Raw genomic sequence first — 14,401 nt, forward strand, 5'->3', positions numbered from 1 at the left:
TGTTCCGGATGTCCTGGCTTGTTCCACCATCCTGGCTGATGGTGCTGTCCAAGTATGTGAACGTTTCTACAAACACAGGTCTCTCTAAGTAAACTCTAAGGCGGTGTCTTAGAGAATGTTAGCGGCAGTGTCGTCTAATGGTTAGACCAAGGCACTGATAGAACTCCTGCATTCAGTTCCTGGTTCCTGACAGCAATGTGGTTACAGCAGGTGAATCTGGGAGCCAAGACTTCTGCTCTGAATCCCCCAGCTCTTTTAATGACTCACCGTGTGACCTTGGTCAAGTCATTAAATGTACCTGTCCCTCCTTTTCTCCATCCTTAAAAGGAGGGGTGTTGTGAAGTTTATTAGGGGTTATTATGAAGCTAATATTTTTTTTAAATTCTTTTTATTAAAGCAGATGTAGATACAAAATAGGTGGGAGAAGGTGGTAATTCATAAAGGATCAGAAAATATTGCATATGACACAGGAGGGACAAACAGTATACAATGTGCATAGTAAAGAAAAGTATATAATAGTATTAAATACAAAAGGGTTAACATCATGAACCCATTTTGAGATCCCCAGTTGGAAGGTGCTGCATTATGTAGCCAAGTCCCAATATAACTCATTGACTAGGACATAGTAAGGCAGGTTGGGGGTAAGGAAATGACTTTGTTACAAGGAAAGGTACTCTCCAAATACTCAATTCATAGTACAGGTGGCCTTATAAACGTGATTGGATAGCTCTAATCTCTCTGAGCTGGAGCCAAGATAGCTATTGTCAGCTTGATATTGTCAAGATAGCTGGGAAATGGATTGTTGCCCAAGTCTCATAGACTCATGGACTTTAAGACCAGAAGGGACCATCACAATTATGTAGTCTGACCTGCACATCACAGGCCACAGAACCTCACCCACCTGCTCCTGCAGTAGGTCCATAAACTCTGGCTGAGTTACTGAAGTCCTCAAACCTTGATTTAAAAACTTCAAGTCAGAGAGAATCCACCACGCATTCTAGTTCAAACCAGCAAGTGACTCGTTTCCCCCCATTGTAGAGGAAGGCAAAAAAAAAACCCCAAGATTCTGATCTGGGTGGAAATTCCTTTCCAAACCCAAATATGGCGATCAGTTAGACCCTGAGCATGTGGGCAAGACCGACCAGCCAGACACCTGGGAAAGAATTCTCTGTAGTAACTCAGAGACCTCCCCATCCAGTGTCCCATCTCCAGCCATTGGAGATATTTGCTACTAGCAGTCGCAGATGGGCCATATGCCATTGCAGGCAACCTCATTATACCATCCCCTGCACAAATTGATTATGTTCAGTCTTGAAACAAGTTAGGTTTCTTTGCCCCACTATCTCCCAGCTCACTGATCTCCGCTGCTCTCTTGAGTTATAACAGTGAATAGTTAAAAAATAAGCAAGACTTTCGGAAGGGCCCGCATGCATCAAGGCACGAGCCAGCTGCTAGGTGATGGGGGTCAGGAGGAAACTTTGCCTGGGGGTAGGTTATGCCATACGTGCAGGGTTTCTTGCAACTTCCACTTATACATCTAGCACTAGCCATTGTGGGAGACAGGATACCAGATTAGATGGGCCCTAGGTCTGATCCAGTCTGGCAGTTCCTGGATATCTATCTATCTATCTATCTATCTATCTATCTATCCTTTTATTTGTATTTATTTTTGCTATAATGCTATTTCTCTCTCCCTCCCCCTCATAAGACGGAAATGGCAACGTGGCTCTCATTAGAAGCTCAAGAATGTGTGTAGTCATGGTGAACAATGAGAGCACAGAGGGGACAGAGGCAGGAGAAGAATGGGGCCTCTGTGGCACCTGGGAAGAGACTCTTTTGAATGTCTCAGCTCTTTGGAGGCCCAGGGCAGCAGTGGAATGAAAGCACCTGAGGAATGGGGGAGAGGGCTAGTGAAGGAAGAGCGAAGCGGCTGGAGTGGGGGAGGCAGCACTGAAAGCCCTTGGCTATACTAAGGCCTAAATTTGTAGATTAGGGCTCACTAATTGGGTACGTAATTTGAGACACCCCTTAAGGACTGCGGTTCAGAAGGTGCTGAGCACCCACAGCTAGCTGAAGTCACTGGGAACAGCTGGGTGCTGACACTTTCTGAAAATCGTACATTGAGGCAAGAGGGTACAATTTCCAAAGGGGCCTGAGTGACTCAGGGACTTTAGTTCTATTGCCTTTCAAGTAACTCCTAGACAGATTTTCAAAGGCATTTCGGTGCCTAAAGATGCAAATAAACGTTTGATGTCAATGGGAGTTAGGCACCCAGCCTGCTTAGGCGCGTTGAAAATCCCACTTTGCATCTTTAGGCACCTGAATGCCTCTGAAAATCTGGTCAGAAGTGACCCAAGGAACTTGCGGGCTTTTGAAAATGTTGCCCAGAATTTTCAGAAGGGTCCAGTTCCCAGTATTGGGACTAGATATTCCGAACAGCTCAGGCAGCTAAACAAGTGGCTGGATTCTCAGAAGAGCTCAGCTCCCTGGGAGCTTTTAGGAATAGCCGCCCACCGGCGTCATGGTCCAAGCTGCTGGGCTCTGAGAGCTTCTCAACGTCTGTCCCCTGAGCAGAAGACAGTGGGAGCTCAGCACGCTCAGCACCATCAGATCAGGCTGTGAGCCCAGCGATCCAACAACCAACTTGCTGCATGCCCCCTCTCCACCCCACTCCTCCAAAAAGCCCCCAGAGCTAAACATGCCCCACAGGGGAACTGCACAAGGGGGAGATACTGTGTGTTCAAGACTCAGAAGACTTGGGCCCCCCCCCGAGTCAGATGTTTTCATTGTTTGCCCCTTGCCCAGATGCCAGTAAAAGCCTTTTTGACAAACAAAATCTTCGTCCCTGCTCCACCAAGTTCAGTGTTCTCAGGGTGAGAGAGGAACGGTGGAGCCAAGACTCGGTCATTTTAGTGGCCAGGCCAGTGATAAAAGGCATGCGTAGCTCATCCCTTGGGACTGGGAGGGTGACCTGTTTGGGGCTAGGGGGAGAGAACTGGCAGGGTGGGGAAGAAGAGAGAGAGAGAGAAAGTGGAAAAGCTGGTGTGAGAGGCTAGGGCCGGGTGATCCCTTGCAGGCTTACCGGCAGGGTGCTTTCCAAAACAGGGGTGATGAGGGGAGGAGAGGCTTATTCCTCCCCACCCCCACTCCCCATCCTGGCAGCAATACCCCAGCACTGGGACGTGAGTAATACGCATCCCACTGTGGGAGTTAGATCAAAGCCAGTGAAGTAGATACAAGAGGTTTCTGCTTCACAGACCAGAGAGGCAGGAGTTCAATAGAGCCTTTGTTACCCAGGCTCTTGAGAATTAAGGATGGAGAAATACCTGACCACCACCCCCACCCCCCGCCCGCCAGCCCCAGCCCCGGGGTGATGAACCATCTCAAGTGTGCAGTGGAACAGCAACCACTTGGCGACTGGTGGAGAGATGGAGAGGGAAGGCAGAGAGGGGACGGCAGGCAGGGGAGGGGTCAACGGCTTCAAAAATGAGTCAAGTTTCGTTGGATGCCGCTCAGATTTCTGTGGCGGGACGGCAGCAGGAGGTGTGGAGCGGGAGTCGGGGTGCACAGCGCTCACGGCCGGATCCCCGGGAGGCTGGTGTGGCCGGGAGGATTGTCCCCCCCGCACCGGAAAGCCTGTGACTCAATAGCCATGGACCGGGGGCTGGGAAGGAGACGGCAACGCAGATCTCATCTCTCCTAGCCAGCGGGGTGGGTGGCGGGAGCTGTTGCCATTTTTCAGGCCTATATCCGGGTCGGCTGGTTCGGGGCGCCAGCCCCGCCGTGACGATGTCGCGCTGCCAAAGGTGAGATCATCTGTGCCCAGCCGTCGGCGCCGAGACTTTGAAAACAATGCGTCCCTTCAATCCTCTCCCTGCTGGGGGCTGGCGTGTCTGATTAGGGCTTAGTGCAGCCAGCAGGGGGGCGAGGTGGAGAGGAAAGAGGGGGGAAGCAGTGGAGGGTGCTCAGGAAAGATCCGGGATGGCGTTTAACCTGACACGGTGTGCGTGCATCTCCCTTTTCCCTCTTGACGGCTGTGTGGCGCTCTCCAAGGGTAGAGAGCAGTCTTTTCCTGGGGCGAGACTGAGGGAGCAGGACGGGGCTGGAGGCTGCACTGGAGGTTTGCAGCAGAGATGGGCTGGGTTGTTTTGGTGTCATGGAGGGGGGGGAGTTAAAAGCACAATAGGTTCCTCCTATATCCTCCCAGCCCTGGGCGCTGGAGCAAGGAGACAGTGCAAAGCACCATGCTGCTCTATTAAGAGTAGGGTGCACGGGCAATCGGTGCTGACCCCACAGAGGCACCTGGCTTTGATGCTGAAGGCACCAGGCTCCTTGGAAAGCTGGGGCTGTGCTTTATGTCCAGCAATGGGATACCATGGCATATAGCATGCATGTCCACACAGGAGCAGTTGGGGATAGGGTGCATGGGACTGTATAGGAGCACATAGGCATATGTGTACAGATATGTCTATAGGAGCAGGTTGTTGTATAGCACCAGTGGATACATAACAGGTGAGCACTATGTGCACCAACACAGGACCATACAGGTGGCCACACAGCCCACACACAATGCACGACAGTGTAGAACAATGTAGCCATGCTCAGAGTATGTCTGCACAGTGCCCATTTAAGCCCATGCAGGTGGCATTCACAATGCAAGTTCCGTTGCCTAGATAAAGACTATGTTGCCAAAAAGCAAATGTGTCCACGTAGGACCATATGGAGCAGGTGGTGCCTTTTTCCTGACATTCAGGTTTGATTGTTAAAGGAGAACGGATGTGGGCAAGCAACATTTCAGAGCCATCCACGTGCTTCAGAAGCTCAGCTAGTCAGTGAAAGGCCTGTGTACTATTCTATACTGCAGGGTTTAAGATTTCACCAAACCTGCTGACTGTACCGTTTTAGAGAAACTGAATTTCCCAAAGACTTTTACCGAGGCAACAGAGGGGACTTTCTTAGACTGGCCTCATCAGCACCTGGTAATTAGCAATCACTGTTGCTGAACAAGTGTGAGCAACAGCAGGGTATGTAAGGGAAGAGAATAACGGCAGAGGGCCAGATCTTTAGCTGTATAAATCTGCGTAGCTTCATTGACTTCGGCAGGCTTCCCTGGTTTATACTGCACACAGGGTGCGGAGGCACTTGCTAGAGAGCGGGGACTGTTCCTGTGTCTAGACAAAGCTGCTGGGAGTATCTCTTGTGTTCCTCTCCTCTGAACACACTTTACCTTGTCCAGACGAGCCTGTTTCGTGGCTGCCTCTGATTCTGCAGAAAGAAAGGTTTCTTGGAAGAGGCACCCAAGGAGACCATCAACCTGGGAAGCGGAGTGGGAGGGAGTGGGAAACATACTCTCAGCAAAAGTCTTTCTTTCTCCAGCAGCCTACAGAGAAAGTTTTGTTTCGTGCACCTTTTGCAGCTGCGTCTTATTATGCATTCAGTTATTCTAGTAGCCAGTGCCATTACAATAGCTGCTAGAGAAGAAATGTAGACTAGTCCTTGGAAATGGGAGGCAGGACTCCTGGGTTCTATTCCAAACTCTGCTGTTGACTTGCTGTGTGACCTTGGACAAGTCCCTTACCAGCTGTGGGGCCAGATTTTCAAAGCTCAGTGGCTTCATTTCCTTGCTTATAAAGGAGATGTAATAACACTAAACCACCTTTGTAAACTCCTTGGACATCCTCAAATGAAAGTGGCTTTATAAGTGCAAAGTATTACTGTACTTAATGGACCAGGTCCTCAGCGGGTGTACACTGCAGCTACACTGATTTACACCCAGCTGAGGATCTGATCCAATGTTTATCACATGCTTTGAGATCCTTAAAAGCAACATAAAATGCTGTCATATCGGATGCCAATGGCAGGCATTTAGCAGAACAGGCAGGAAATAATGCAGGTGCAGTTATGGCCAGAAAATGGACTATGTAAAAATCGGCTCCTTCGTGCTTTACACAACTGCTCCCTGGAAGTTTTGCCATTGGTTTCAATAGGAGCAGGATTGGAGCAGGTAAGTTCTTTAAGATTCATCGCTGCTGGAAGACAGTGCTGCCCCTAGAACTACAATGCTACAGTGCAGCTTGTAAAATACAACTTGGATGAGAAGGGCGCAGGGCTTTCTAGCTGCCTGTTTTATACAATTCCGTTTGCAAATCAACGCTAAGGGAATTAGAAACGATGGGCCTCGTTCTTTTCTCATTTATACTGGAGAAAATGAGGAGTAACTACATTAAAATGCCTACGTAAGTGAGAGAAGAATTGGGTCTAATATACATAGGTGTCCTTAATAGGGAGTTTCCACATTCTTGCATATTTTGACCCCAACCCTGTGAAGTGCTGAGCACCTCATTTCACACTGCAGTCAATGATAGATGTGGGTGCTGAGCATCTTGCAGGGTAGGGCTCTAAGGACCAAGTCCTGCTGCTCTTGAAGTTGATGGTAAAATTCCCAAAGGGTCCAAAGGGATCAGGATCTGCCCCTTAAAGATGTCTTTGTAAGCGAGGAATAATGCAGCAACCTTAACATAAAAACTCAGGGCCCTATTGTACAACTTGCAGGGACGACTGACCCAAACTCAGCGTTACTCCCTTAGCCCTGCAGGAGTCTGTGTGGCAGGGGGAGAGTGTGGTGCATGCTATTTCCCTGATCCTCCTCTCCCTCACTCTCATTTTAAACCAGAGGAATGACACTGACTAGGCAGTGAAGCTACTCGTGATTTACACTGGTGTGAGGAGAATCAATCCATTGCGGTGTTTGCACCACCTGCTGCCTTGCCAGCAAAGCTCTGACTGCAAAACCTGTATTGCTGAAAAAGAGACAAGAGGCAGAAGGAGAAAAGCTGGGATTTTAGAGCTTTTGATCTGTAAACTGTGCAAACTGCTGGACATAAATGCACACCCTCAAGATATCCCTTTTACTGTCACTCTTCCGACCACAACAGCACTTTGAAATGTTAAGGGCCAGATTCTGCTCTCAGTTACTGCACTGTCAATCTGGAGTAACGCCACTGACTTCAGTTACTCTGGATTTACATGGTGTAGCTAAAATCAGAATATGGCCTTTCCAGGCACCCACTGCCGTTAGTGTACTTCATCCAGACAGGTGGGTATTCATATACACTGCAAGTCAGGTCCTGTCGGTGAAACTCCTAGGTGTTCGGCTAGGTTTAGCCCTCTAGTGAGAGCAGCAACCAGCTCATTGTAGGGTCCCAGCCGGACTGCGACAGGCTTTAGCTAATTAATGGAGGCGACGCATGGTAAAGACTCCATAATGGCCTTCATTAGACAGCATGTCCTGTTCTGTAAAAGCAGCTAAGCTGAGACCACCAAACTCATTTCAAGGATGGCCCAAGAAAGATTCACAGATTCATAGATATTAAGGTCAGAAGGGACCATTATGATCATCTAGTCTGACCTCCTGCACAATGCAGGCCACAGAATCTCACCCACCCACTCCTGCGATAAACCTCTCACCTATGTCTAAGCTATTGAAGTCCTCAAACCAGGGTTTAAAGACTTCAAGGTGCAGAGAATCCTCCAGTAAGTGACCCGTGTCCCATGCTACAGAGGAAGACGAAAAACCCCCAGGGCCTCTGCCAATCTGCTCTGGAGGAAAATTCCTTCCCTACCGCAAATATGGCGATCAGCTGAACCCAGAGCATATGGGCAAGACTCACCAGCCAGACACCCAGGAAAGAATTCTCTATAGTAACTCAGATCCCACCCCATCGAACATCCCAGTAATGACAGTGGGGAGGGATCACATGATAGGCCGGTGACTTTATTTAGAAGTGGAGCAAATTACTCCAGGGCCTAGCTCCAGTTAAATTAAATTTTCTTCAGGAACCTGTGAACTCTGGGGAGTCAGACATGGAGTCCAGGTGGCCACAGTTCAGAGGGATTAAGAGGGGTTTCATTTTTTTTTTTATTTCCCTTTCCCTTTTTTTTTATTTCCCTAAAGACGGCTGGCTTATCCTCGGTAAGCCCTCTGCTGTGGTCTATGGCTTTTTATTCCTATGTGATTGCATTTCCTAACTCATGTAGGGCTAAAAGCCATGGGCTACATAGAGGACGACTCCACCTTCTCAGGCACCTCTACATTCTGCACGGATTCCTGATCCCTTTTTAATCACCCATATTTATTTGGTAACAAATAGCAAGTGAAAGGGGGCATTGAAGCCTTGCACGACCTTGAAGTTTTAGCCGGACAAATAGGGTAGGGGGTGGTTAGCAAAGGGACAGACAAAGGAGGGGTGGGGGGTGATGTCGGCCTTTCAGAGCCCTTCCTCCCCATTCAGAGCTGAAAGGCAGCTTTGGTGCGTCCAGGGCTGCACAACTGCTGTTAAGAAGTCTTTGGGAGGGAGGCTTTGAGTTTCTTTTTTAGTGCCGGGCTTTTCTCACACAGTTCAAAGCTCCCCCACCTGCAGCTCTTCTGAACAAAAGGTTCATGCACAAATGAAGGCTATTTCCTATGGAGACAGAGTGCCAGTTAACTAGAGCCACAGAAAGTAGCCACCAGGTAATTATAAAAGCCCTTTCTCTTCTATTGTCTCCTTTCTCTAGCGGGATCGCACAGGTGTCCAAGAAAGGGACAGGCCCCTCCAATCACTTTTACTCTGATTCCATCCTGCACTCCCAGTCTCCCCTACCCTCTGTGCACTTCGAGGCCATGGCAGGTGCAGTAAACTCGGTTGCCCTCAGTGGAGCCACATCAATGGGCACCAGCCAAGGATTTGTCCCAGTGTCTTCTGTGAGGCTGTGCTGTGAGATCAGTTGGGGGTGGGGGAAACCGGGGGCGTGATTGGAGAAAGATGAAAATCATACAGCAGAACTGTGCTAATTCTCACTGTGCTAATCTGCAAACCTCAATAATCCTCAAGTTCAAAACCTGGCAAGGTCTTGCCCAGCTTCTTGGCTCAGACTGAGCAGCAAAGAAGATGCGGTGGTGAGGTTTCATGTGGATCAGACTTCATTATATTTCCCTACACATTTGGTCGTGCAGTGGGAAGACATGCATGATGTATCCCCAAGCCAAGCATTTCAAAATCATGAATCCGGGACCTCCACCATCATGAGGCTTACTTTCTGATCTTTGAGCTTTTAGGGGTCACAGTCTTAAGCTTTTTTCCTCCACACTTATCCTTTTATAAAAAAGTGAAAGCTGAGCTTCTCACATGACTCCAGGAGCTGGGGCTTTCAGAAAAGCACCAGATACCATCCCAAGACTCATGATAAAATCATGAGAGTTAGCAAGAGTGTGCCACGTAAATAATTAAAACTAAGCAGTGCTAGTGAAAATTAGTTGAACAAAGCAGATCTTGTGAGGCTGTTAGGGTATTTTTGGTTGGTTTGGGTTTGCGGGGGGGGGGGGAGGGGGCAGGATTTGCTCATTCACAAAATTTGCCTATTGCAACCGGTCCCCATCACTTGTGTCAATGAGGACTCAACCCTGCAGTCACATCTTCATTGACTTCAATTGGACTCAATGTGGACACCTGTTTCTCTGATCTTGGCTAGCTATTAGTGAAGGAGCAGGACTCTGATAGTTAATGCTCCAGTCCTGGAGGGCTTGGATAATTAACCAGTAATAATAGGAAAGGAAAAAAATTAACGAGCCCATTTAACCACCTTCTTTGTCGTAAACCAAAATGTTTTGTTGTGCTGGGAAAGTAATGAGCAAAATCCCCTTTTCCTGTTAATGGTACATTAACCCATCTTGAATTGTGGCAAAACTCCTGTGGAATGCACAGCCCTGAGATCACCATGCTATTCCTGAATGAATTCCTAATGATCAGTGCAGCTGCTCTGGGGCCCCCCACACTTTCATAACGATAGGGGATTTAAATGGGGAACATTGCTGAAAAGGATTGGGGAACCAGTTCTTCCAGGATCCCAGCTCTCCTTACGCTGTCCCCACTTATCCTGATTAGCCTCAGTCATCTCCGGTAATTGCAACGCTTCATTCTGCGGCTAAATCCAGCCGCCAGGCTGGGTTAATTTGTATCTTTGTTTCATGAATATGGAGGGCACAACATGCCACCTTTATAATCAGGATGCCGGGAAGCTGGCACTTGTTTACAGGCACAATTTTTAAGTGGTAATTGCTTCTTATTGTCAACAGGCTCCAAGAGATTGCAAAGGATCTCAAATACCCAAACAGAAGCGGCAGTAGACCCCATTAATATTTCGGTGGCTGTCGGGCAAAGCTGCTCAGAACAAGATTATTGGCAGCCTGTCTGCAGAACGCAGGCTAGATACTCATCTCCTGAGACTCGCTTTGACTACCCTTTATGCTATTGCTTTTTCTTTTAGCAAAGCAGGTGCTTAAAAAAGAAAGAGAGAGAAACAGTCCACAACATGTATGTTTTCAACACTGTGTTGGACGGAAACCCAGCTGGGGTAGGAGGGTGAGAGCTGGGTCTGATCACTTGATCACCTCTGTTGGTCAAAAACAAATGGATCTAGGGCCAAACACGTCCCACAAAGTCTTTTTCTCCCTTAGCATTTTTTTTTCAGATGGAATATTTTCTTGCCAAGCCAGAGACAACCCAAGCTGCAAGACCTGGATTCTGATTTTTGAACACTCCACAGTTTGAGGAGTATTTGGATCTGGTTTGGCCTATAATAATGACAGGAGCATCGATTCATATGCTTTCGGGCCAGGAGAGACCATTACAATCATCTCATCTGACCTCCTGCAAAGCACAGGCCATAGGCTTTCACCCTATGGTAACTGCATCAAACCCAGTCCTTCGAGCTGAGCGAGAGCATGTTTTTTACCTAGAGCATATTTGGGCCTGTCTCTGCCATTGGCCTGATTCAGACATCAAGCAACCCAAAAAATCAGAGTTGTTTTGGTTCTGGGCTTTTGTTTCAGACGTATCACTAATGGAAATGGGGTTGACCTTGCAGGGACTCTCAGGAGGAGTGTCTCGGGGACTGCGGCAGAAGGGGCATTTGAAACAAGACCTCATAGGAGGCACGAAGGGCATAGTAAGACTTGGGACAAGTGGCTGCAGGAATGGATGCTAGCAAGGGTGGTTGCAAAGCATCTACTGAAGAAGACATAAGACTTCCAGGGTCAGGTGAGCTATGGGCTTGGTTGTCATCCAAGAGTTGAAAGTAGCTCATGCGGCCTTACAGTTAAAGCAACCTTTGCCTGCTGGTCTAAGCGCCTATATTAGGACTTGTCTACCCAAAGAAGTGAATTTGGGTGAAGGTAGTGTGTGAATTTAAACAAGAATAGCTATTCCTGAATAATTTCTTGTATAGAGGCTCTGATTCCTGAATAAGAGAACCTTATTCTGAATTAACTTAATCCACTTCCAAAATGAATTAAGCTAATTCAGAATAAACTAATCAGGAATAAGTCCCTGTGTAGACCAGCCCTAAGGGTGTCCACACATGGAATTGTTCAGGAATAGCTATTGAGCTTTTATCCACACATTCCCTTAATCCACACTAACCTTCAAGTGTAGACAAGCCCTGCTGACCACATCCAGGAGCAGACTTTTGGGCCCCAGCTTCCAGTGCTTGAATTAGGGTCAATGAGATTAATAACATCCCTGCCTCTCAATGCAGCAAGAAGATGATGAGTCTTCCCTTTGAAGTGAAACATCTCAAAGCTTTTGTTTAATTTAGTAGAAATCCCTTCTCCAGCCACCCCTCCACCTCTGACCCCAGCCGGGACTCTGTGACTTAGCTCTCTAAGAGACGAGACAAAGACTCTCAGGCCAACTCTGCCACTGTGGTTATAACAAAAATAAAACGACTAGTCGAACTAACAAACGTAGGGTGAGATTTTCAAAGCAGCCTTGAAGACTGTACACACACCTTTCATTACTTTTAACAGGAGAGATGGGTCTCAGTCCCCTGGACTGCTTTGGAAATCTCATCCCTAACAAAAGGAAGAGCTCTTAAGAAGTTCAAAGCTCTTCATTGTTTTTGCCATGCTATTTATTGTCATTGCAATAATGCTGTCTCCTGCCCTGAAAAGAAGGAGACAGGAGAAATCAGATTGTTACAATATTGTTAATTCCTTTCAGAGCTACCAAGAACTAAAGAGGAGGGCCAGTCAAGCTACTAGGAGCATCCATTACCTATTGACACCCTAAACCCTAGCTAGTATTTGTTATGGGCCAGATGGCGGCTTGGCTTGTGCAGGACAGTAGGACACACCTATGCATCCCATCATCGGCAGCTGCCTATAGGTGAGAGCAGCTTGTACAGGGCAGCTATAGCTCTCCTACCCCATGTGCATGGGCAGAACCTTGGTGCCATATCCCTCCCCTATGTGCCAGCCAGCATACCTATTCAGGTAACCTGGCACAGGTACTTCTACCAAAGCAAGGGGGAATTCTCGATAAGTCACAATCTGCTTGCTGGTCTGCTCCAGGGGCTGGATAACTTACTCAGGGCTTAGGGCAAAGCCACACTTGGGCTCTGCGTTAACACACTTCCCCCTACTTACAAACAGAGCTGGAGTTCTGGATTTCTTGCTGGGTCAGCTGGTCGTATGGAAGACAATCCCTTGAGCAGGAGCAATTTCCCTGCAGACTATGATAAATGACTCCAGGGAGGGAGTTGTAATTATTAATATTTTAATTACAGCCAGATGATAACGAACCGAAAAGCCGTTTTTTATTAAAGCTGCAGCAGTTGGGTAATGAAGGAAGAGGCTGCTTCTCTTTTCCTTCAATCACGCCAAGCTCATTTAACTCGCTCTAGGTTGAGGATGTTGGGGGATGAGATACAAAGAAGGAAGAAGCTGCTGTTCTTATTTAGTTCTGTCTCAATGGGCCGCAGAGACCATTCCCACCTTCACTTGTTAGCCAGTCCCCTCTATCTTCTTATCATTAAGGGCCTGATCCAAAGCTCATTAAAGTCAGTGGGAGTCTTTGCATTGACTTCAGTGGGCTGAAGATCAGGACCCAAGTACATTGGACCCATCCATCCCAATGAAGCCACCACAGTAACATCAGGGATCAAACTGGCCTGTTTATTCACCCAGAGTTTGCTTTGCCACCTGCTCACCATGGGAAAATCCCCATTAACTGGGTGGAGAATCGTAGAAAGGTTCTCAGCTCAAGGCAGGTCGCTGTGTGGTTCCAGTTTCTTTTTAATTGTGTCTTTTGCGTTGATGGGTCTCAGTCCAGTTACTCATGGGCAAGTGTCCAAAAATCCCACTCATCCTAACTGGACGCTTGTTGACAGTCTCAGCAGAGGGGTCAAGCACTGACTGGGCCATGGAGACTGACTCCCCTCTTATATCTTAGTGGTGGTCCCTCTTCCCAGGGTGAGACTATGGTGCATTGCTGGGCTAGTGATGGGGAAGTTTGCCCACACTGTACCTGTTCCATGGATAATGAAGGGGGGAAATGTCAGGAGATTTGCAGTTCATTTTTCCTTCCCTCCTGCCTCATCCTCATTTATGGATGTACATTGGATGGGGACCGAGTTTCCTCAATTTTCCAAGCTGTCGTTGCAATGGTTCGGGTCAGTTCTTCTTTTGTTTGACCTGGTCCCTCCAGCCTCAGGGCCTGACCTGGCAATGTGCTGCACTACTTCAGTAAAGTGCCAAGAGCCCTCAACTCCCAGAGGTGTCAGTCAGGGGTGAGGGTGCTGAGCATGTTGCAGGAAGCACCTGAACCTCGTAAAACCTGACCACAACTACAATTGATTCTTTGGGAAGCCTTTGCAGATAGGGAACTTCAGGAGGAAAGCCAAGGGGCTTATGGAGGATATAGCTGGACATGCTGCCTCTCCTGTCACGAGGGACTTTTTGACTAAGAGCCCAGTCCTGGAAATGGAGCACTCTTAGCACTTCACAAGTTCAGGACCTGCATTCAGCAACAAGGAAGGTTTCATGGGTGATGAGAGATCTGTGGGCGAGGGCAGGTAACACACTAGGTATAGTAGAACTAGAATGCAGACGTGCTGCTCTCTTAGGCCCCGCTGTGCTGCAGGATGTCTGTGCATCTGCCAGCTGTTAACATTTCTTTGGCTAGGCCCCTCCTGAAAAGAGAAAATATTTTTTTAAAAAATCCCTCCACTGATTACACCACACAGGCTTTCTGTGTCAGGCTCCCATCAGCTCATACTACCAGAGAAATAAGGACCAGGTGATGTGCTAGACATGCCCAAGTCCATTTCACTGGCAGTCAGACCCAGAGACACATCTGTACAACTGGGGCTTCGCTTGGACACGTGTAGCTCTGTGGTTCATGCAAGCCATTTTGTCAGCGTTTGATCCGTGCCTGGGTTCACATTATTATTTATTGTTTGTTTGTGTCACAGTAACACATAAACGCCTTAACATAAATCGAGACTCCATTGTGCGAGGTGCTGTACATATGCACAGCAAGACAGTCCCTGCCCCAAAGACGTTACAATTGAAATAGATAAGACA

General features: G+C 47.9%; 1 protein-coding gene across 3 annotated transcripts in view; it reads left to right on the plus strand.

Annotated features, from left to right (window-relative positions):
• The window catches only part of BLACAT1 (BLACAT1 overlapping LEMD1 locus), a 60,927-nt gene that overhangs the window by 27,596 nt on the left and 18,930 nt on the right, over positions 1–14,401 (plus strand). Inside the window, exon 1 of one of the 3 annotated variants that reach the window (XM_074936232.1) lies at positions 3,762–3,806. The exons of the other annotated variants lie outside the window; for them this stretch is intronic. The gene's annotated coding sequence lies outside the window, so the exon portion shown is untranslated. Of the gene's footprint in view, positions 1–3,761; positions 3,807–14,401 lie in introns of those variants that run through there. 3 annotated transcript variants of the gene reach the window in all.

The sequence above is a fragment of the Natator depressus genome, chromosome 21 (assembly GCF_965152275.1).
Source record: "Natator depressus isolate rNatDep1 chromosome 21, rNatDep2.hap1, whole genome shotgun sequence".
NCBI classification, from domain to species: Eukaryota; Metazoa; Chordata; order Testudines; family Cheloniidae; genus Natator; species Natator depressus.